Raw genomic sequence first — 25951 nt, forward strand, 5'->3', positions numbered from 1 at the left:
CATTCAAGAAATCTTTCTCAAATACCAGGTGCATAACAGGCTGTCTTTTTGGTTCTAGAATTTAACTAAGATCCAGTTCCAGACTTGAAGACATGTGCCATTTCCTTTCAGAATGAAGCAAAATAATTATAGCTGTACTATAGTCATATCTATCCATTTTATTAATAATTTATTAAGCCCTAGCTATATTTTCGGCCCTAGGCTAAGCACCAGGGATAGAGATATTAAGAACAACAGCTCTGTGTTCCATGAATTTAATATCTACTGGGAGTGAAAGCCAGGCAGCCACAGTCTTACAATACCATTTATCAAACGCAATGATGGAGGTAAGCCCAGGGTGCTGTGCAGCTTAAGGAAGGATATCTGACACACTTGGGCGGGGAGGTAGAAAGAAGCAGGGAAAGCACATAGAGAAAGGTCTCACGGAGGAAGGGACAGCTGAATTAAATCTTACGTGGTTTGGAATCAGTCAGGCAGAGATTAAGTTAAGTAATACATGATGATAATATGTGCACAAAGTGCTACAAAATTACCGATTAGAGGCTTTAACATGCCTTGTTTCTCATTTGTTTTTGCTGGAGAATCATTTTTTCCCTTTTTCTTTATTTGCACAGACACATCACAAAAGATATGACCACCTCCCCTTGTAACGTGAATCTTCTCCGGAAGCAATACCTCTCCAAACTGTAACCTATGGCCCAACTTACTTTTAAGACCCTTCCCCAAACTATCAAGTCCCAAACTGCACTTAGTACAGTGGCACTTAATGTTGGACATTTTCTTTCTGAGGATCATTTTGTATGTCTTTCTTCTAAGTCTCCTACACTCTTGATTCTTTTTTTACTGAGTTTCTGAGGGCTGACTTTCCTTATTTCTACACTCACAGGCTTGCAGCAGGTGGCAGGAGTTAAGAATTTGGTTTAATATTTAAAAGTAATTTGAAGTTTGTAGAATTCTGCTTCTCCTAGAAACGCAAAAGTTGTGTGTGCTGTTATAGAGGGCATATGGGTGACTCTAGGGCAAAAAAAGAAAAAGGAAGGCACCATTGTTGAGTAGAGCCCAGATCACTATGCCAGCTCTGCAACTAAGAATCTCCCCTGTCCCCCTCACACCCCCAATTAAAGGCAATGCCTGAATATCATTGTGTTAATATCATGGCAACGACATTCGTAACGTCCTTCTAAATAAGGAAGAATACGAAACCTGTCCCTTCTGGACTAGCACTCATTCAGTCTATGTTAAGAGGAAACACTGAAATATTTTTAATTTGACAGCTGCTCAATAATAACTCAATGAGAATCCAAACAGGGAAGACGAATGACAAAAATTCTTAGTTTAGTTTTGTGGTTTTTTTTTTTTTTCTTTTGCATTGCCTGAAATATTTAATACTGACCTTAAGCTTCACTCATCTGCCACAAAATAAATCGGCAATTAGGGATTTCCAACACTGCTAGTTAGCCATGTTCTTAATAATTATTTACTTAGAACATATTAATGGGCAAAAATTTATTTTATCATTACTATTCTAGAGAAAACAGACATTTATATGAAGCACTTGCTGTATTTTATTTAAGTTTAGTAAATATAATTGATTAAAAACATCTTGTCATGCCAAATATTAGATCAAAAAGGATTTTTAAAATGTAAATCTCAAGAAAATGTAAGTACTATATGCATTTATTAGAACCAAAACTGAGGTAGATATATATATATATAAGGGCTCCTTATTCTAAAGGCAATGTTTCTCTCTATGGTAAGCTAGCATATTTTACTATATATATGTTATATTTGTTGAAGACCATTAAAGTAGGTTATTGCTATCAAAATGATCATCACAGGTAGGTATATACTGTTTGTGAAAGTTAAAAAATTGTTAGAAAAAGAATGGGATAATCCTACATTTATTTATTTTTAAGAACTGTGTATGAATCTAGCAAGAGAGCTAATTTGTCAGTAAGAACAAGCTGCCTATTGTGCCTATTGCTTGTGTGACCTTGGGCAGGTAATTTAATTCCATGAAGCCTCAATATTTTTATTTGTAAATTGGATAATTATAAGAATTACACTAGATTAATTGTGGTGGTATCATAGAAGGTAGTTCATATTTATCAGCTGATCCTGTTTTGCTCCAAACGGAACACTACTGTTATATAAGCAAACAGAAGGGTTAGGTTCCCTCAGCCCTTGTGCGCAACTCTCCCCTCTCTTTTCCTTGGTGCTGCCTCCAGAGGTGGCAGCCTCTCCTAGTGGGCATCAAGGTGGCCCTTAGACTCCTTCCAAACCCCAAGATCATCAAAAAGGACCAAGAGGTTCATACTGCACCAGTCAGACCAATATGTAAAAATTAAGGTAATTGGCGAAACCCAGAGGTATTGACAAGAGAGTGAAGAGAAGATTCAAGGGCCAGATCTTGATACCCAGCGTTGATTACAGGAGTGACAAGAAAACAAAGCACATGCTTCCCAGTCGCTTCTGGAAGTTCCTGGTTCACAACGTCACGAAGCTGGAAGTGCTGCTGATGTGCAACAAATCTCACTGTGCTGAAATTGCTCATAATGTTTCCTCCAGAACAGTGAAGCCATCATGGAAAGAGCAGACCAGCTGGCCATCAGGGCCACCAATCCAAATGCCAGGCTGTCCAGCTAATGTGCATGTTTTATTTGTGTTTAAATAATACCGTAAGAACTGCAAGAAAGGAAGACAGTTGTATATCGAAAATATAACTCTCTTACACCTCCTTTGAGTATCCGTCCTTTCCACAGTAATCTACTAAATGTATGGGAAGTTGTATAAATTTTGATATTTGATCCTTTTGTAAAATGATTGTGAAATCTAAGGGACGGACAAAATAAAGCATTTGCTCATGCAGATGAGCTTAAAATTGTAAAAGTAAATATATGAAAGATGTTAAGTTCAATATATAAAAATTCATGTTTACAAAAATATATGAGGCAGCTTATAATAACTTTTTTTTTTTTTTGCAAGGACAAGCAAAAGTATTATGGCTAAGTTTTAAATAGACGATAGAGATTATGAGTATTCTATACTGTCTTCTGCTTGGAAATCTCCATTATGTATAGAGATCTTTGTCTTTTTCGTTCACTCATCTCCTCCATGCACATTAATCAGAGTCGAGCACATTCTCAGTAAATATTATTTTTAAATAACTATTGAACAAGTTCAGGAGATAATGATTCCCATGGCATAATCAAGGAGCACGTGGACTGAAACATAAGAATGATCTTGAAGGATGGGTAGAGGTCGAATAAGCAGTGGGATAGGAGGAGGCTCTGAGTGGAAGGATTGGTTTGGGTATTATTGCACGCTTTTTATTATTTAGATACTGAGGTCTGATTTACTGTACAAACTAACAGGGAAGACAGGCATTAACCATGACAAACGCTGCCAAGAGCCCAAGTAAGGGAGGAGACTGGCCAGCTGGATTTAGCAATAGGATTCCTTGTTACTTTCAGGAGAGTGCTGGAGATGGAGGCCAGATTGCAAATCAGTTATGAAAGGGGGATAAAGTGGAGGCAGTGAGTCCTTCAAAAAGTTTGGTAATAGATAAATAATAAAGGTCAATAGTTAAACTCAAGAAATGTGTGTTTTTTAAAAGATTGTCTTTAAAACTGGAGACATTTGAGCATGTTTAAATGATAAGAAAAACAGAGGCTGAAGTTGTCAAATGAATGGAGGGTGATAGCCAGTATAATATCCCTCAGAATGAAGGAAGGTGTTTAGTCCAGATCAAAAATGGAAGGAATAAACTGGGATGGAAATAAGATACTGTGATAAGCAAATAAGCTACATTATGATTGTGTTTTTAAAGTTTTATCATGAAAAAGTTTAAACATTCAGAAAAGCTACAAGAATTGTACAGTGGACACCCGTATTTTTACAACCTTGACTCTACAATTAACATTTAGTGATATTAGTCACATGTATATCCATCTTTCTTTCTTCTGTACATGCATAAATCCATCTTATATTCTGATGCATTTCAAAGTCATAAATAGCAGTGATTTTTCAACATTTGTAACCTTAACTATATTGCTTGATTTTCTTTTTACTTTTTTGTGATAACATATAAAGATGTGAAGTGTACAAATGCTAATTGCTTCATTCAATGAGATGAAAAGTGCATACACTTGTGTGAGCCAAACATCTATCAAGATACAAAACATTCCCATCACCCACAGAAAGTTATTTTAAACTTGCCAGTAAATCCTTGCCCTTACCCCACTGTTCTGCCTTTTTCACCATAAATTACTTTTGCTTGTTCTGGAACTTCATATAGTACGTACTCTTGTGTTTTGAGTTTTACTCATGTTGTCGCAGGTGTCTATAGTTTGTTCTGTTTTATTGCTAAGTAGTATTCCATTTTACAAACATACCATAAATTTTTAATACATTTCTTCTTGGTAGATACCTGGGTTTTATACAATTTTTGACTATTATTAACAAAGCTGGTATAAACATTCTTGACCAAGTTTTTGTAATAGACACATGCTTTCTTTTTCATGGGTAAATACCTAGGAATGGAATTTCTGGGCTTAGGGAAGATATACGTTAACTGTTTAATAAACTGCTAGACGTCTTTTTTTCAAAATGGAAATACTATTTTAAAATTTCTGTAATAATTATATAAGATTTGCTGGTTATTTTATACTTAATTTTAGTCATTCTGGTGAGCGTATATTTAATTGTGCTTTTATTTTACATTTTCCTGATAATCTGCAAAGTATCTGTTTAAATAGTTTGCCCATTTTTATTGGGTTGTTTGTTTTCTTATTATTGAATTCTAGGAGTTATTTACATATTGACTATATATATATAATATAATATATAATAAATATATAATATTTTCTACCAGTCTATGTCTGGCTTATTCATTTTCTTAACAGTGTCTTCGGATGAGCAGAAATTTTAGTTTTGATATAGTCTAATTTATCAATTTTACTTTTATGGTTATTGCTTTCTGTATCCTATATAAACTATTCTCATATTTTCTCATACAAGCCCAACAGTTTTAGTTTTTGTATTTAGGACTCTGATCCATCTTACTTTGAATTTCATAAAATAGTGATAGAATTTCTTTCTTTTTAATGTGAATATCTACTTGCTCTAGTCCAACTTGTTGAAAAGAGTTTCCTTTCTATATTAGATTGCTAGTGTGTCTTTGATGAAAATCAAATAAACATATGACATATAAGTCATATAAATGATTATACTCTATATTTCTATATTCTAAAGTCTGTACTCTGTGTTCTGTGTTGTTAGTCTGTTTTTTGTTGTTGTTGTTGTTGTTGTTGTTGTATGCCTGTTCATACTATACTGATTATTATAGCCCTGTAGTAATTCTTGAAGTCAGGTAATTGAAGTCCTCCAACTTTGATCTTCTTTAAGATTACAAAGAGTATTCTAGGTTCTTTGCATTTCTACATAAATTTTAGAATCGATTTGCCAATTTTTATAATAAAACCCTCTAATGATGTTATGATTATATTGAATCAATATATCAGTTTGAAGATAATTAACATCTTAACAAAACTGAGTATTCCCATCCATGAATATGGTATTTTTCTATTTAGGTTTTTTTCTTTTTTCCTCTCAGCAATGTTTTTGTAGTTGTCAGTGTACAGACTCTCTGTACTTGGGAATAAAGTAAATTTATTCTCATGTATTCTACAGCTTTTGTTGCTTTTGTAAATAAATCGATTTAAAATATTTTTAAAACTTGTTTTACTAATATAAAAAATACCGTTGATTTATGTATATTAATCCTCATACTTTACTAAATTCACTTATTAGTTCTAATAGTTGTTATATAAGTTCCTTAGGATTTCCTGTATAAATAATTACACTATCTGCTAATAGAGACACTTATACTTTAAAAAAATATATATTTATACATTTTACTTCTATCTTCTTGCTTATTGCACTGGCTAGGGCCTGCAATATAACACTAAATAAAAGTAATATAAACTTCCTTGCCTTTTTGCTGCTTTTAGAAGAAAAGAATTCAGTCTTTCATAATTAATATGTTAGCACTAGGTTGAGTAAATGTCCTTCTATTCATAATTTGCTAAGATTTTGAAAAAAAACAATAAATAGTGTTGATTTTTGTCAAATTGTTTCGATGCATCTATCGAAATTAGTAATTTTTTCTTCTTTACTCTGTTAATACTATGAATATGCATTAATTTTAACGTACACACCAATCCAGTGAGGTACATATGGCATCATTCCCATTTCCAATATAAAAACTAGGCTCAAGGTAATTTAATAAATATATGATACAATTATACATTGAATTATAGGTAGATTTTAATTTATAGGTCTCACTCTTAACTATACTTCCCTGCTTCCCTTATAAAACATTGTAGAAGAAAAAGCAAACGATGGTCATGAATACAAGAAAATTTGCAGGTTTCTTGAGAAAGAGAGTTGAGGAAGTTCTCTTTTATCTTCCAGTTTCTTTATGAAATTTCATCCAAATCACCTGCTGAGAATGTTGAAGAAGACAGCAGGATTAAAAGGTCATTAATGTAGATACTTCAAATATAAAAAGCAAAAGGTAATTAAAAATGTACAGTAATATTGATTATTGGTCAATATTGAAAGCACAATTAAGGATACAAAGGACAGTGGCTTTATTCTGGCATCAATCCTGGGATAGACTTGGTGAAGGCAAACTTGCTCTCATCTGTGGTTGGAAATTGGCCAAATGTATAGCGAAGCAAGTATTCTCAAGATATTTTGAAGAGGGCAATTGAAGTGAAGGACAATAGAGTGAAACAAGGAGAATGTAAAATTGAGAGAGGGTGGAAAGATATGGAGCAAAGAGTTCGATGGAATGAACTTTAAGATTGATGAGCCAGGGTAATTGGAATGAGGGAGCATACAAGACAAGATGTGGTGAGATCTTTGTATGAGATTTGAGTTGATTTAAATACATCAGCGTAAAGTCATTCCAAGGAATGACCAAATTCAGAGTACGGCTATGGGAACAAGTTAAAAATGTCCCAAAACTAAAATATTGGATGTGTGAATGTTGTAGTCACCCTAGATGATGGAGAGACTTGAAGAGAAAAATAAAGGGGGAACTAAGTGCCCAAATCATCAGTAACAATCGGGAGTGCCCAGGTGGTCATAAGAGGGCACACACAATGAAAGGGAATGTGTGGTTTTTCTAGATACACTCAATCTCAAAAATAAGGGGTTTTGCACAAGAGTAGAGGAATAATGATTAAGAAACAGAATTGGTATAAAAGTATACAGTGAAATTTCTGTGTAGGATTTTCTTATACATTGCATCCTTTTCTAAAGGTATTGCCTATAATAATTCATTACAGTGTTTGTAATAAAAAAGTAGACATATTTCCTTTTCTCCCCATTCTAATTAAGAATAGTAGCCATGTATTTAGATTAATGAAACATGTGAATGGACACAACCCAGTCTTTATTTATATAGAATATCTCCAATAAAATTAACATTTATCATGTTGCTGGATCTGGATTCTTGAATTTATTTTTCTCATCTCATTGCATGATTTGATATCATATAGACACAATTCAACTTGAGAAAGTACAAAGAACATAGCATGACTATTACAATTAATGGGCTTTTAGTTGCAATATAAATCACGTATGCTGCTTTTCTAAAAACTCTTAAAAACTCTTGGAGGGTTTTATGATATAAACCACTAACAAGAATGAAAGTGGCAGCATTTGACATTTTATCTCTAAAGATCAATTGGTAGGATGAGCTTTATAGTTTAGGCTACAAAAAAAGTTAAAAGGTGACATTAACTCACTTGCTGACTGCTTGAGAAAGCTTATAGCCTCACATCTGCATTAGCAAGACAATTAAAACAGATTTTCATGCGTAAAGGCATTACTGCTTTCTGCAGCTGCCTGATTTGAGTCATTACCTCTGAGACAATACATCTGGTGGCTAGGGAGAGACTGGCCTTGTTCACGATGTGCTTTGTGTGAAAGCCAAAGTATATTTTCCTTTTCAATGTAGCAGTCTTGGAATGAATTTCTACTGTATTTTTCCCATAGAACATATTTTCAGTATGTCTAGTGTTAGTAGACTAAATCGGCCTCTAGGCTACTGTTTGCTTTCCTGAGAAGTCAATAGAGTCAGGTAGTGATGGAAATTCTATCTGTACAAACCTTTCAACAAACTTCTGAAAATAGTATTAAAAAGAGTAGACAGTGACAATTTCAGTTATTCAGGCTATAAAGCAACAGGTATTGGGGGGCAACAAATAAGGATCTAGGCCAGCTAATCTTATGAAATATCATAGTTAGATCCTAGTCAAACACTGAGTGGTATCATATCTGCAAAAGTATTTCATAATATGTGATGACTGGAATCAAGCATGGGAAAATCGGTGATAATTCAGATTTTAGAATCTCTTAGAATTAAAAAAGAAGGCTCTTCTCTAGAAAAACACTATCTAAATTTCATAAATAATTTAGAAAAGGTAACTAACATAGTTTTTTATAAAATGTCTAGTGGTTATTTCTGGAGTTATCAATAATCATCATGTAATAAAATCTGAGTAAGGGAATACCCTGAATTTAATCAGAATATAAGCAGAAATGTATTATTATCAAGCATTTCCTTGAAATATTTTTGTACAATGTGTATGTAAACAGATATATGAACCACACAATAGGTTTTAGGACTATATTTATTCCCTAATAATTAGAAATGCCCAGCTTTTCCCCTAGCCACAATTATTAGACATTGTAGCTATTATTAGGTTAAAAATCATCTTTTCACTTACAAGATCGTATCTGAAATCCCCATCATTAGAGTTATTTTATGAGTTAAGTTGTAGTCTTAACATGGTAAGTACGAAAATACAAGATGTCAGGAAAGAAGGGTGTAGGGGAGGAAAGAGGGAAATCATAAAGGGTCATGGCTGACACCCCTATAACAAAAGACAGGTTAACAAGAGAACAGCATAACAAATTTATTACATGGAAGGCATACAAAATATGAAAACTCAAAGAAAGGGCCAGATGGCTGAAGCTTTTATACCATTCTAAGATGACAGAAAGAATACGGGATTGGGACATAGCAAAACAGGCTATGGAAGGGAGAAAGAAGGAAAGGCATGGAGTAACTATGGTCTTGTTATGCGGATGAACTTCCCAGGTAAACGGTTCTCAAAAAGAACAGATGACAGACTGTGATAAAAGTTTCCCTGTTAGACCTTTAATCTCCTTTTTAATGTTTTCTTGATCCAAGGGGGGACCTCAGAGGAAGGCTATTTGCATCTGCTGCTTCTCTCATTGTTTACCTCACTAACATAGATTTTCCCTACAGATGCAAATCTCTCTCCCAAACAACAGCTTTTCAAAGCTGTTCCTATGGTTGCCAGCCCCTCTGAAAAGCCATATCAAAACCTGCCAAAGAAGTATATTTTTAGGGTCAAATATTCTGGTTTTCTTTAAGGGCAGTAATGCTCTTGTTCATTTCCTATCCATTCCTGACATATTAATATGAACCAACATATTAAATGTTCTTGAAAAAGAATTGGTTTATATATAAATATTAGCAATATTTAATAAATTTGACTTAATAATAACTATAGGAAGCTGTATCCAAAATTTGTAAAATAAGCACTTTTGGGAAAGCATGGTGCTGGTAACACCAAGGTCATGGGTCCAATCCCCTTACTAGCCAGCTGCCAAAACCAAAACAAAACATTCTTTTCAAATGCATATAAAACATTTACCAAAATGACTTAGTTTTTCTGTAAAGCAAGACTCAACAAATCTTAAAGGCCTCCTATCATACAGCGTATGTCCTTTTACCACTGTTGAACTGATCTAGAACTCAATACTAAATAGAACTAGAAAATACATGAATATTTGTAAATTAAACAATACAATTCTAAATAATCAATGAGCCCAGTCAAGCTGTAATTAAACCCAATGTAAAAGAACAAAATTACAACAAATTTAGTTGAAGATTTCAGTTGGCTTTATTGCAATTCTAGAATTGGGCAACACATTAGTCTATAAAATAGAATGTGTTCCAATGAGCCAAGCAAAGGAGTCTGGTTTTATAGACAGAAAAAGGCTAAAGAAAGCAGAAATTAAGAATAAAAAGAGGATTGATCATTTTAAAGTTACTTACCTTGTAAGGTGGGGCCTGGAAGACAGAACAATGAAAAATAACATCAGGTTACTTCATGCTGTCTGTTTTGTGGAAGGATTAAAGCAGAGGGAGCTTCATTATCATATCTATTGAAGATTTAAACTGGCCTGTTTGGGAAATTGGCTGTTATCTTTCTCCTGACACCTCAGAAGGCCAGACCACAGCCTAAGTGACATGGAACTTGGCAGGGGTAACTCCATTTTAATTTTTAGTCTGGTCTCTTGGGACCTGGCGCAGGAACGTAGTCCAAAACATTGGCCTTCAATGATTTTTATTCAATACCAAGATAAAATGGGAGAGAGGAAATAATAAAGAGCCAAAGTTAGTGAAGTTAAGAGAAAAAAACAGAGTTGCAATAGAAAAAAGAGCAAAGTAAAAGTTGATTGCTTAGAATAAATGATAACTCTGGTAAGAATAACAAACAATAAATTAGTAATATTGGAAACATAAAGGAAATATCATCATAGATGCCACTGACATTTAAAAAGATGAGACATTGTACTTCTCTTATTTTTTTTAATGCCAGTGGCATCTATAAATGATGTATCTTGTGTTCTGCAGAAATGTTATAGAAAGATCTACCTACAGAAATTTGACAATATGGAAAATACTGTGTTCCAAAGAAGTTTCTAATGAAAGTGATGCATACCAACACACACACACACAGAAGATGAAAGGGCATTTGTATTGGTGTAGGAAAAAGAAAACAGAGCAAAACAAATCCATCCTGAAACAAATCGATCCAATTTTAGTTTCCATCACACAAGACAAGATTTCTATAAACTTTTTGTAATCTCTTACAATTTTTCCCCATTTCATCCATTTGTATGTCCATAACATTTCTTCCTATTCTTTTAACTTGAAATAACATTTAAGTACCCTTTAAACTAGACAGTTTTTGCTTTAAAAAACACCACACCACATCTTTATGCCCTTTTTATAACCTTCCTTACTAAAAACATATTCTACTTTCCTCATATCCTACTTTCTCTAAACCTCTATATATAAAATTTTCTTTTACCTAACAGTTTTAATTACATACTAACTATAATTAACTCCTAGTAACCCTAATTTTCAGTGAAAAACCTAGTTTTGAACTGTTTCATATTAATAGTTATAAGTAAAAACCACTTCTAATTTCTAGAAACTTTTTAAATGTTTTTAACAGATCCAAATATATTTAGCTTTTTTTAAAAAAAAATCACATTAAAACAAATTGTCAAGGTATATGAATGAATGTTTCAGTATTTTAATTTACTTAGAAATGACTCAGACATTTATAATTTCCTATTACTTAATTTAACATAACATAACTTTAAGATTTTAAATTACCAAAAAGATTATTTAAAAAAAAACAAACATGACAAGTTTTATTTATGAACATTTAACTCACTTACATTTTTACCCATACCAAGCTAAACCTTTACTAACCAGTATTAGCCAAGGCCTTTGAGATGTTGGATATATGTACCCTTTCCACAGCCATCCTGGGTCTTGAGTGTGCACATGACATCCAGGGCAGCCATGCAGAGACTAAGGCAGAAGCCACAAAAATAATGTCTTAGGGATATTGTCCCTCCCAGCCAGTAGACAGAGTTAGAACAGGGAGGACAAGACCATATTGGGTTTTATCTGGCAGCTGGTGGCCCATGGGCTGTGGACACATATGTCTCCAGTCCTCACAATAGCCACCTGTCTAGACTCCAGCATTTAGTGTCTTAAAACCAAAGACCAGCTAACAAGATGTGTGCAAGGCTTTGGGAGAAGTCCAGCAGCCAGTTCTCTCACAGATTTTAGTTCATAAACAAATTAAGCAAGTATCAAACATAACACAAAAGTAATAATTTTATTACCCTAAAACATTAGAGACAGTATAAATTTGTTTTGACCAAGAGACAAACCTAGGCAATGTGTCTAAATTAAATTCTGAAAACATTTATATTTTATTTTATTAACAATTTTAGAAACTAAAGTCATGTGAACTTGAAAAGCATTTATGCTTATCCACTCAATGAATGTGCAATATTTTTAAGCCAATTTGGTATCGTGCAGACAATACACAAACATGCATAGCCATAAACATGTAGACACCACATATAGACATATATACATGAATACATTAAAAAAGACAAAGAAACACAGCTTTCATTTAAGATTTTAGAAATAAAACAGATAAAATATAAAACTCACTAGTTCAAAAAGGCCAATTGGATTTAAATTGTGTTTCTAAATGAAACAAGTCGAAGCTTATTACCCTACCTTGGCTGAAGCCCTCAAAATGTTTTAGAGAAAGCAAGCTAGCAAAATCTACATTTAAAAGCACAGTGAAAGAATGAAAGATTTCTTTCCCAAGGAGTTTGGGTATGTCTGAGGAGACAGAAAGATTTTTAAAAAATGGATGTCAAGTCAAAACAAAGTCACAAAATGTCACCATAGGATTTTAGGAGGAGATTACACAGTTGAGCCTAGAAGAAAATTCAAGTCTCTCTTCAAAATAACTAGTTGAGTGCCAGAAAGTCATACTTTGGAGACCTTCTAGTTAGACAGATTGCTTTTAATATAGTTCTTAGTTCTTAACTGTGTTCCTGAGCCAAGGGCTGAGCCAATTAACAAATAGGGCCCAAGCCATTTGACTCTTGGGGCTTTGAGAGGAAGGAAGCAGGACCCCAAAATAGATTATTGGTGCACCATGGCTGTGTTTCTCATGAGGCTTCAGAGCCTTTGGTGAAAACGACAAGAGAAGCATATAAGAGGGGGTGCACAGTTAATAGAGGTTCAAGAAAAAGGCATTCAACATCAAGGCCAAGGGTCTGGATCCCATTACCACTCACCAAAAAAAAAAAAAAAAAAAAGAAAAGAAAAAGGTGTTTGTCCAGAGCCATAGAGCCCGGCTATTGCTTCAAGGCCTCAGAGCCTTGTTTGCTGTTATCTTCCGTCCCTCCCCCTCCTGTGCACTATGGGTGTGGGAGACTTTGCAACTTGCCACAGATAACAGGAATTTACCCATTTACTGGAACAACCCGCCCTGCAGTTTTCTCAGTAAACCATCTGCTGCTCACTTCCTTATCTGCTGATTCCCTCCTGCTGGCTATATAAGCTGTGACCTTCTGGCTAATAAATGAGACTTAATCAGAATACTGTCTTGTCTCCATTTCTCGTGTCTCTTGTCCCATCCAATTCCCACTCCCCTCTCCAGGGTCTGCATTGAATACCCCGCAGGGTCGGGACATTTCTGGCACCCAACGTGGGGCACTGGATACAGGGGTTTACTGTGAGGAAGACGGTGCATCAGAGGGTCGACCGCTGAAAAGGAAAGAGTAAAACCTTCGTCCTTCGTGGGAACCTGCCGCATCAGGATAAGGTGAGTAAGCACGCCCGATAATAGGACAAGAATTAAGTTGTCATGACGTCTACATAAAACAGTTGCAAAAGGCTTTAAAGATGTAAGGAGTAAAGGTAAACTGATCTATTAAGATTTTTTGATTTCATGCGGAATCTTTGTCCTTGGTTCCCAAAAGAAGGGGCTATTAATAATTTTTTTTTTTTTTTTAATTTTATTTTGTCGATATACATTGTGGCTGATTATTGCTCCCCGTCACCAAAACCTCCCTCCCTTCTCCCTCCCCCCTCCCCCCCAACAATGTCCTTTCTGTTTGCTTGTCCTATCAACTTCAAATAATTGTGGTTGTTATATCTTCTCCCCCCCCCCCCCCCCGGTTTGTGTGTGTGTGTGTGAATTTATATATTAATTTTTAGCTCCCACCAATAAGTGAGAACATGTGGTATTTCTCTTTCTGTGCCTGACTTGTTTCATTTAATATAATTCTCTCAAGGTCCATCCATGTTGTTGCAAATGGCAGTATTTCATTCGTTTTTATAGCTGAGTAGTATTCCATTGTGTAGATGTACCACATTTTCCGTATCCACTCATCCGATGATGGGCATTTGGGCTGGTTCCAACCCTTGGCTATTGTAAAGAGTGCTGCGATAAACATTGGGAAACAGGTATACCTTCGACTTGATGATTTCCATTCCTCTGGGTATATACCCAACAGTGGGATAGCTGGGTCGTATGGTAGATCTATCTGCAATTGTTTGAGGAACCTCCATACCATTTTCCATAGAGGCTGCACCATTTTGCAGTCCCACCAACAATGTATGAGAGTTCCTTTTTCTCCACAGCCTCGCCAGCATTTATCGTTCATAGTCTTTTGGATTTTAGCCATCCTAACTAGGGTTAGATGGTATCTCAGTGTGGGGCTATTAATTATAAAAGGTGGTCTCAAGTTGGAGACACTTTACAAGATTTCTATGAGAGGACATTTTAGGTACAAAGAAAAATAGAAAAAAAGATCGAAACTTTGTTCCCCCCGTTACAATATCACCCTATAGCCTTGCCTAAGGCCAGGGACGAGTTTAAACTTGACCCCTAGACTTCCAACATCCTTCAAACCACCCATAGCTTGCTTAATGCCTCCAATTTTAAACTTGCTCAGAACAGCTGGCTTTGCTTAAGAGTAGGACAGCCTCTCTCCCTTGCCTTCCCCACTCCGCTTTCCAATTACTCCTCTGAGGGACAGTGCTCCTTAACCCTTCCTTTACGGGTACAGCCTTTACAGTTTACTAATTCCTCTTGCTACCACTCTCCCTCAGTTAACAATAGTTATGAAATTAATGTTGGCTTTGCCACATTCGCTCAGTGTTAGACAATTGTTAACATCTCCACTCCCCTGTGTGATCAGAATGGCTCGGTCTTTGTTTGTGGGAACAATGAGGCTTATACCCAATTACCCACTAATTGGACGGGATTGTGTGTTTTAGCTTCTCTCCTACCCGATGTAGACGTTATACCCGGAGATGAGCCTGTCCCTTCCATTGATCACGTAGCTGGGAGGGCCAAGAGAGCTGTGCAGTTAATTCCCTTACTTGCTGGACTGGGGATTTCTGCCGCAGTTGCGACTGGAACAGCTGGCCTTAGCCATTCCATATCTCAATACACCAAATTGTCTACCCAATTAATCTCAGATATACAAACTATTTCCCAAACTATACATGATCTTCAAGATCAATTAGACTTCTTGGCAGAAGTAACGTTACAAAACAGAAGAGGCTTAGATTTACTAAGTACAGAACAGGGAGGTATCTGTTTAGCCCTACAGGAAAAATGTTGCTTCTACGCCAACAAGTCCAGTATAGTCAGAAACCGAATCAAACAACTGCAAGAAGACCTGGAAAAGAGAAGAAAACAACTAGCGGATAACCCCCTTTGGAACAGGCTGAATGGATTTCTGCCTTACCTCCTCCCCCTTTTCGGACCTCTTGTATGCTTGCTCCTTTTGCTCTCATTGGGTCCTTTTCTCTTCAACAAACTTATGGCATTCATTAAACAGCAAATTGAGGCTATTCAGGCAAGGCCTATACAGGTCCATTACCAACGCCTAGAGATGCAAGAAAAGTGGTTCACATGTCCCGCTGAATTCAAATTAGCGGGATGCCTCCCCTGTGAGCTGAACTGGATAGCCAACGACGGGTAAGAGGGTAACATCCCTGGATGCGCCACCTAAGACAGGAGGGCTGCCATTGATGCGGCCTAATCCTATGACAGGTACAATGCTCGGAATGGATTGCCCCAACCTAAGACAGGCACAGTTCCCGAGGGGTTCTCTTGGCTTAAAATAATAAAAAAGGGGGACCTGTCCAGAGCCATAGAGCCTGGCTGTTGCCTAAGAGCCTGCCTGTCCAGAGCCATAGAGCCTGGCTATTGCTTCGAGGCCTCAGAGCCTTGTTTGCTGTTATCTTCCGTCCCTCCCCCTCCTGTGCACTGTGGGTGTGGGAGACTTTGCAACTTGCCATAGATAACGGGAATTTTCCATTTACTGGAACAACCCACCCTGCGGGTTTTCTCCGTAAACCAGCTGCTGCTCACTTCCTTATCTGCTGATTCCCTCCTGCTGGCTATATAATCTGTGACCTTCTGGCTAATAAATGAGACTTGATCAGAATACTGTCTTGTCTCCATTTCTCGTGTCCCTTGTCCCATCCAATTCCCACTCCCCCCTCCAGGGTCTGCGTTGAATATCCTGTGGGTCGGGACAGGTGCTCAGGAGTTCAGTTCACTAAATAGTTCCTATGGGGAGAAGCAAAAATTCACAAAGAGAAATAGAGGCCTAAAACAAAATATACTCAAACAAAACCTAAAAGTTGCAAAGAAACAATGTCAGAATGCAGAGCCAGTTACTATTCTAGCCGCAAGTGAGCCCAATTGAGCTGGGAGAGAAGTTAAACAAGCAGAGCAAGAAGCTCCTAACACACTATTAACCAAAAAATTTCAAATCAAAAACTAATCTGGCAAACTGTTACACTTTCCTCTGTGTAACCGAGACAGAGAAAAGAGAAAGAAAGAATTTGCTCAAAATACAATCAATGAGGCCTGGAGGGACTGCCACCCATCAGAGGAGCAGCCCCAATCCAAAATCAGCCTTTCTTTTTATTGACAAGACAAGGAAGTTTCACAAGAAAAATCAGTGGATTCCATCATCAAAGTAGGACATAAGGACATGGGCAGTGTTACAAAAGTTGTCTATGGCTAAGAATAGCTTAACAATGGAAACTAGTAACATCAGTAAATTAAAGTGACATTCCAAAGTACAATTAGTAAACAGCTAAATTGATCAAATTGGCTCATTATCTGAAGTATGACCTCTCCTTAAATGAAAGTTACACTCTTATGATAAAATCTAAATAGAATTATCTCTAAAGTTTCCCCCAACCGACAGCTTGCCCCTAGCAAACATTTTTTCCACAACTTTCCCTTCAGCAATTCTTAAAATCTCTTAACAGAACCAGCATGACAACTACCTGTCATCTCTAAAATAATTAAAGTATACAGTCCCGTACTTAACCAGTGATTGAGAGTTGATTAGATGGGCTTTGGCCACACTATCTATGGGCTGTGGCCCCCTGTCGGAGGGCTTTTGCCCCATACATGCACTTACCTAAAAACCTTATTCTAAAATCAAATAAGAATCACGATATCTAACCCACTACATCTCCTCCCTTATTATCATTATAAAAATTGGAAGCAATGGGGGAGTCAGAGTCAAAGGTGTCCTGATGAAGAACAGTCAGCATTACTTCAGCTTGACGAGTCCATTGGAACATGGAACATAACAGTTTAATCACCATAAGAAAACATAAGATACATAAGATACTAATTCCAGCAATAATCCAAATTCTTATATTTAAACCAGAAAACCAATGGGCAGAATTAAGCCAATGGGCCAAATGATTGAAATGATCAATAGTAATCTTTTGAGCTTCTTCTTGAAGCTGTGTCTTTTGTTGTTGAAGTTTGATTATTAAGTTTTGAATATCTCCATGTAAATCAGAATGAAAAGCTCCATGTAAAAGTTTTTGTACATCTTTCCATGCAGTGGAGGAATTAAAAGGAACAGAAGTTATACACATGGAGCGATATCCTGCATCACAATTAAGCTGGCTTCATGTCCAGAGAGCTTGTTGGTGTTTGCCAATCCAGGTTACAGCTGCCTACAAGGCATCTAATCTTTGTAAGATTTCTTCGTCAATTTTAGTTTGAGATAGGAATTCAGAAGGTACATTTTGAAAATAATCATTTACTGTTTGTGCTGTTTGAATAGAATGTGTTAAGGCCATGACTGCAGTAGCTGCAATAGCAGCCACAGCCGTTACTGCTATTATGGAAGCTATTAGAATGCCCAAGAATCTTTTAACGCGTACTTTCTCTAGAACAGAGGTGACTTGCTCTAGGGCAGAATTTCCCATCCATTGTCGTGTAAGGTTTACAGGTAGCCAAGCTTCTGCTCTTTGTTTCAGTATGAAAATATAAGATATATTAAGAGTAGTAACATTAAGATGAGTAATGCAGGGAGTAAACCAAGTAGAATTGGCTGGGAGAGTGATATTAAATTCAGAATTAAAGGAGAAAGAGAAGTTTGTAGATAACATAGCAAACATGTAAGGACGAGAGGTACAAATCATAACTGAATCAATATAATCCTGTGTCATCCATTTTAATTTAAAGCTTGTCATTTGTCTAATTATGCGATGGGAAAACGGATGGCAAGATGACAAATTGTTCTTTTAAGGGGAAAGTAATAAGAATTATATTTTAATCTCAAAATGGGACCAGCCAAACTGAGATTCCAGTTATAAGGGGATCTGGAATAATTAAAAGGAAGAGCATAATTCCAAGTGGTTTTGTTGCTTTGTGTTGCTTCACCCCACATGGATTTGTCACCCCTCTTCTCCTGGGTGATGGAGATGCAAAGGATTACTCAAAGCCCATCTCTTCCGAGCAGTGAGAAGCCCTGAAGTGGTTAACTTCCCTGGAAACACTCAAGTGAGAGAGATCCCTTTGTCGGGAAATTAACACCGAATTGGGGTTCTCTTCCTGCATTTATTTCCCAGACTAGGAAGAGAACATAGGTGGAGTTATAGTTTAACAATATAGGCTAGTAACTTTCAGTGAAACAAGCCAGATGACATTCCAGTAGACAGTTAAGTGATCTTATCAACACAAGCTTGATCTTAGCAAACATTCTTTCTTACAGCAGTCTCTCAGCATCTTTACATAACAATCAGTAACTAGTCTGTCCTTGAGCTGCCAACCTTGCTGTGCCACAAATCTTCATCTTACACTGGAGACTTATAGTCTGAGGAAAATTTCCAGTCCTCCTCAAGGTCAATATTTGAAACTGCAAGACTTTGGAAAACCGGGCCCTGTGAAGTGCATATGCTTTTTAGTATATTCCACATCTCCCCTGTTTTATTTATTTAAAAGAGAAAGCAAAAGCTATAGATCAGGTTGGCATAGTTAAAACAAAAAGCATTTTGTTAAACCAAAGTTAGTATCATTTAGCATGGCAAGTCCTTTTAATTTACTTCAGGTGAGGACTGATGATGTCACCATCTCTCAGGGCAGCTGCAGGGGCATCAATCCAGGTGCTGTGAATTGGGTGCAATTACCAATTGTTGAAATTCCAGAAAGGGACTCTGTTCCACATGATAGTTGACTCTGAGTCCAGAGAGTTTGTTAAACTGTCCAGGACATTACTGCTTTCAGAGCATCTAGTCTTTTGTCAAATCTATGATCAATTACAAGTCTTTTGCTTAAGAGCAGGATGTCTTATCCAAGTTGCAAACACCCACTTTAAGTCCAGGGAAATTTAGAGAACTGTTTTTGTAGAGAAGATGTTATTTCCCCCTTTATGATCAAGGCATTCCTCATAAAAGCATTGATGATCAATATCTAGATTGAAAAGGTCTTACTTTTCGTTGCATAAATCTCTCGGTATTGGGAAGGCTCTCTCCTAGGTGGTGATTGAAAGAAGCATCTCGGCTCACTTTCTTTCAGTGCTCTGTCCCACGTTGCTGGGAAGGCTGTTTCCCAGGTTGTGTTTTGTCCCATGTTGGGGGGAAAGATGAACAGCAGGGTGAAGCAGCACCAGGCCAAATTTAGTCTACAAAAAAAAGGGGTTGGCAACATGGAAATGAGACATGCTATCTTATATCCAAAGTTTTAAATTATATCCTGTTATAAAGAGAGAGAGAGAGTTAATTTTCATTGAACTTATAAAAAGAGCCACATTGCCATAATAATCATAAGGATACTTAAAGTTATTATATTTTGGGGGGGATCAAATAGGGAGAAAACAAATGCTTTTATCTCTATTTTAAATGATATTTTACCAAACTGTTGTTAGTTATAGATAGCAGAAGAGAGATGGAGAGTTTTCTTACATTTGTAAAAACATTAGGAAAATCAGCAGTGTTTCAAAATAAGGAAATAGTAAAAACCCATAATACTTTTTAATTAATTTACCAATTAACTTTTGTTCTTTTGACCTTAGTGCACAATTTCATAAACCCATCAATTTCTTCATTAGAATTTTGGAACTTCAGTTTAAAGCTATGAACTCAAAGTTTGTCAGAAAATTTTACCTATCAGAGTTTTTTTTTTTTTTTTTGAAATATTTGAGGACAGAACATTTTAAAATTATAATTAAACCAAGATTATGACTGGTAGCATTTATATCAAGACACGGATATTTAAGAACCTTACAAGATTTGGGAACACATATCCATAACACCTTCAGTACTGACAATGCTTTCCCATATAGTCTAATTTGTTAAATAAGCCAATTAGTTTTGATACATCTGTTATATATCCTTTGAGAAACTCTAGGGCCCTTGGAATTCCTCAAAGTTAAAGTTAAAAATGTTGAGCTTTCAGAATTTGGTAGTGGAAAGTTTTGTTAAATAACAAAAGGCTTAAAACATTTAGTTGAATAAGATCACAAATTACTACAAAAAATGAAACCAAAGTGACAAAGAGTTTAAAAGGCAGAGAGCACAAGAACTTATACTGAAATAAGTTTTTTAAACCAGTTATCCAAGGGATAAAGAAAACCTTTTACAATTTTGTATTAAGAGCAGTCAAGTGTTTTTTTTAGAAAATCTGGTTGTTCCATCACAGGAGAACAAATTCTAATCCTATTAGAATACTTTGGACATTAATTTTTAGAAAAACTCACACATAATTTGTTTTTAAATCCAGTTAACTTTTTTTTACTGTAAAACTCTTTTAACAAACTTATCTATGTAAACCATTATCAAGATTTACTCACGGGCTGGCCCCGTGGCTCACTCGGGAGAGTGCGGCGCTGGTAGTGCTGAGGCCTTGGGTTCGGATCCTATATAGGGATGGCTGGTGCACTCATTGGCTGAGCGTGGTGCAGACCACACTGTGCCAAGGGTTGCAATCTCCTTACTGGTCGGAAAAAAAAAAAAAAAAAGACTTACTCAGACATTCTGTTTTTGTCCTATACTTCCTACTTTCTTAATAGCCAGTCATTTTAGTCTAGGACAAAAATACACTGTACCAGATGCTTTCTTCCATAAAAATTATTTTTCTTTCTCTCTAGGCCCTCCAACCATAACCATATCAACACATCCATAGCCTTCTTTAAATCACCTCCTTTTTACCTACTTGTTTCTTTTTCATCAATGTTAAATTGGCCTAATTTGTCTAAAAATTATATATAAAAAGGTTTTTTTTTTGTATTTTGTTTTTTTGGTTTTGGCAGGCTTTACAACTTAAAAGCCTCTAGCAAAGACAAATGTAGTCCTGTTTGATTAATAAACCCAGGCAATAATGTGTGTTGATAAGAACATTTTTATGCATTCAGGTTAGTAAATAGGCATCCATTTCTCAGAGCAAATTACACAAAGCCCAGTTTGAGTTTTAGCTATATTTACCAAATACATATTTATGGTTTCCCAGCCAAAAACTTGGTGTATTAGATCTATACTCTTATTAGTTAATGCTAACTAGGGCCTATGTGATATTTGGCATAGGTTTTTTTTTCCCCCCCGCTAGCCGTTTCAGTTCCCAGGTTTCCACGTAGCATTTGGAGCCAAGTGGAATCCAGAGAGGCAGAGGGCAGTATTCACTATCTATGTCTAAAAGATATTGTTTCTCCCAGCATGGCCAGGAGGCAGAGCTGAGATAACAAGGAGACATATTGACCCAGAGACAAATTTAGGTAAAGGGTTTGAATCAAATTTTGAAAATATATTTATCAAAACTTTAGAAGATTTAAGTCATGTGAACTTGAAAAGTATACTTATTTATTTAATGAGCACGCATTAATTATAAGCCAATTTGGTACCTTGCACATAAAATGATTACACATACAGACATGAACATATAGACATAACATACAGGTTACACATGCATATATGCAGACATAAAACAACAAGAACAAACAAGGATCATATAGGTTTTCTTTAAAATGTAATAAAAAGCTCACTAGTAAAAAAAGGACAGTCAGGTTTAGATTCTGTTTTTTCAAAAGACTTCTTGGTGAGGCCTTGCCTTACTTTAAAGAAAGCAAGATAACAAATTTACATTGTAAAGCAAAGTATGCAAACCTTTACAAGACAATGCAGAGAAGATTTTCTTTCTTTAAGAAAATAGCATAAAATTCTACCAATAGGATTTTGTGAAGAAATACATAGATGAGACTAGAAGAGAATTTAGAAGTCTGTTTAAGATGCCAGAAAATTTGAGACCATCTAGTTAAACAGGTAGATTTTAGGTTAGTTTTTGTTTCTCAAATGGGTTACTGAGCTCAAGAGCTGAGCCACCAATCAAAGATGAAGCTATTTGACTCTTGAGGTTTTTAGGAGAAGAGCAGTAGAACCAAAAGGGATCTGGTTGGTGCCATGGCTGCTTTTCTTCATAAAATCCCTGACTCCAGTGAAAAAGAGTCATGCACATGCAGTTAAGAAAAGAACCACTGCTTTTAAGAGAGGAGAGAATCATCGTGCAGATAAGAAAGAACAACAGGCTCAAACGTTACCAACACTGTAAAGAAATATTAACTTCTTTTACTTTAGATTGTCCAATTTAAAGTTTTCTCAGTCACTGGCAAAGATTAAGTTTTATCCTTTTTAGGTGACATAAACATGTCTTAGTTTTTTGTTATGATCTAGGATAGGTCTCAGAGTGACTTGACATAGATTCCTAGTTGTTAGGTGGGAAGCCTTAATGAGACCCATTGCATTATTAATCAGTGACCAATTTGTTCCCAGATTTTTATGTTAAGGCTCCCTTCCTTGAGGTATCAATGACATGATTGTTTAATATCCACTAACAGTTTTACAAGCTGCCATTCAGTTACTTACAGCCTGCTACTTTAAGGAGACACTGGAGTTGTAATGTATGTTCAGTCTCCCCTTTCATTAATGAATTATCCATATTTTAAAAGTAAAGAGAATAAAAAAATATCTCCAGGGTTGAAAAGGCCTAACTTTGACCTGCTGCAGGTGTGCAGTTGCTAATTGAAAGCCACCTGTGATTCCCTTACCAGGATGCATGCATTTCCCTTATTAGGGACTCCCTTACTGGGATGAATTGGACATCCTATTCCTCTCCAATGCTTGGCAGGTCAGTCTCTGATCCATTGATAATGTCCTCACACAGAGCACCATTTTGTTGCTTTCTGTTGCTTCACCCCCCACAGATTTGTCACCCCACTTCCCCTGGGTGACAGAGATGCAAAGGATTACTCAAAGCCCATCTCTTCCAAGCAATGAGAAGCCCCAAAGGGGTTAACTTCCCTGGGAATGCTCAAGCAAGAGAGATCCCTTCCTTGGGAAATTAACGCCGAACTGGAGTTCTCTTCTTGTATTTATTCTCCAGACTAGGAATTTACAGGAAGAGAACATAGGTGGAGTTATAGTTTAACAATATAGGCTAGTAACTTTCAGTGAAACAAGCCAGATGACATTCCAGTAGACAATTAAGTGATCTCATCAACACAAGCTTGATCTTAGCAAACACTCTTTCTTACAGCAGTCTCTCAGTATCTTTACATAACAATCAGTAACTACTCTGTCCTTGAGCTGCCAACCTTGCTGTGCCACAAAACTTTATCTTACACCAGAGACTTATACCCTGAGGAAACTTTCCAGTCCTCTGCAAGGTCAATATTTGAAACTGCCAAGACTTTGGAAAACCAGGCCCTGTGAAATACATATGCTTTTTAGTATATTCCACAGCAAACAATTTAAACTAATTTTTATAAATGCTTTTCTCCTGAGTTAACGGAATTTTGTGATGGGTCTAAAAATTTTTTATATCCAATCTCTGCTCACATGCTGTTAGCTAGTTTTCTGGACCGGGAAATGATTTTCTTTAAATACTGAATGGGACCAAAATATAAGAATGAGTATAAAATATAATATAACAATTGTCTGTGACAAAAGTTAGTCCTGTGATATGAGTTAAGTTAATTAGAACTCAGGGAAAGGATGAGAGATAATTGTCTTCTTTGGTGGATCCAGACTTTAAGCAGATAAGGGAATCAGCTTCATCCTGTGCTTTGGAGAATGACAGAGAATTGAGTGATGGGGGTGGTGGAGATCAGAAAGACCTTGAGGCTGCTTCTTTATTCCAGCATGTAAACCATAATATTTTGGGGGTAACTGCTTTCTGCAGTTCAATACTACACATGGTATCAGATTGCACAGGGTGAGGGCTCATTCCCCAAGACTGTCTGCCACTTACATGCCAGTCATAAGTCATGGCTTCTGGAACTTCTGACCAATCAGCTATGAATTGGGTTTCTCACAACCCTTTCCTTGGGTTCAGTTAGTATGCTTGAGCAGTTCACAGAACTTAGGAAAATGTCTACTTATGTTTACTGTTTTATCACAAAGGATATTACAAAGATACAGATGAAGAGATGCATATGGCGAGGTATGCAAGAAGGGGTGCGGAGCTTCCATGCCCTGCCTGGGTGAGCCCCTCTCCAAGAACCTCCAAATTTTCAGCAATCCAGAAGCTCTCCAAATCCAGGTCTCTTGGGTTTTTATGGAAACTTCACTACATAGGCATGACTGAAGCATGGACAGTGGAGATTTGATCGGACAAAAGAGTATGATCTAGCACTAACAGCCTGGATGGGGAAACCCAACAAGGAGTGTTCAGATTCTTCTTGGCCTCTCAACACCACATTCCTTCCTCTTGGGCATGAGGTGGTACACCCTCCTGAAATGGGGGGACTTATGACCTACAATAAGCTAAGGTAGGTCAGAGTATTTCCTGCCTCAGAGAGGAAAAGGAGCAGGTAAAAGGAGGAGAGCAGAAGATCAGAGAGTAGCATGAACCAGGAACCACGGATGAAACCAATACATAAATATCATAATATCACAATAATCTAAAAAATATATATGTGCCATTGAATTTGAACATTTACATCAGTGCTGACCAATAGAAATGCTTCCAATGAAGAAATATTCTATAATATTCAATATAACAGCCACTGGCCACTGGTGGCTGAGGAACACTTAAAATGTAACTAACATGACTAACAAATGTCATTCTTAAATTATTAATTTGAATTAATTTACATTTAAAGAGTCACTTCCATATTGGACCGTAAAAATTTGTTTATTTTTATTTTTATTTTTATTTTTTTTATTTTTATTTTTATTTTTAATTTTATTTTGTCGATATACATTGCGGCTGATTATTGCTCCCCATCACCGAAACCTCCCTCCCTCCTCCCTCCCCCCTCCCCGCCAACAATGTCCTTTCTGTTTGCTTGTCGTATCAACTTCAAGTAATTGTGGTTGTTATATCTTCTCCTCCCCCCCGTTTTTTTTTTGTGTGTGTGTGTGGGGGGGTGAATTTATATATTAATTTTTAGCTCGACCAATAAGTGAGAACATGTGGTATTTCTCTTTCTGTGCCTGACTTGTTTCACTTAATATAATTCTCTCAAGGTCCATCCATGTTGATGCAAATGGCAGTATTTCATTCGTTTTTATAGCTGAGTAGTATTCCATTGTGTAGATGTACCACATTTTCCGTATCCACTCATCCGATGATGGACATTTTGGGCTGATTCCAACTCTTGGCTATTGTAAAGAGTGCTGCAATGAACATTGGGGAACAGGTATACCTTCGACTTGATGATTTCCATTCCTCTGGGTATATTCCCAACAGTGGGATAGCTGGGTCATATGGTAGATCTATCTGCAATTGTTTGAGGAACCTCCATACCATTTTGAATAGAGGCTGTACCATTTTGCAGTCCCACCAACAATGTATGAGAGTTCCTGTTTCTCCACAACCTTGCCAGCATTTATCATTCAGAGTCTTTTGGATTTTAGCCATCCTAAGTGTGGTGAGATGGTATCTCAGTGTGGTTTTGATTT

The 25951-nt window shown here is 36.5% G+C and overlaps 1 pseudogene; it reads left to right on the forward strand.

The window, feature by feature from the left end:
• The first annotated feature begins 320 nt into the window (after nucleotides 1-320).
• LOC134369535 (large ribosomal subunit protein eL32-like) lies at nucleotides 321-2646 on the forward strand (annotated as a pseudogene).
• Nucleotides 2647-25951: the final 23305 nt, after the last annotated feature.

The sequence above is a fragment of the Cynocephalus volans genome, chromosome 1 (assembly GCF_027409185.1).
Source record: "Cynocephalus volans isolate mCynVol1 chromosome 1, mCynVol1.pri, whole genome shotgun sequence".
In the NCBI taxonomy this organism is placed as follows: Eukaryota; Metazoa; Chordata; class Mammalia; order Dermoptera; family Cynocephalidae; genus Cynocephalus; species Cynocephalus volans.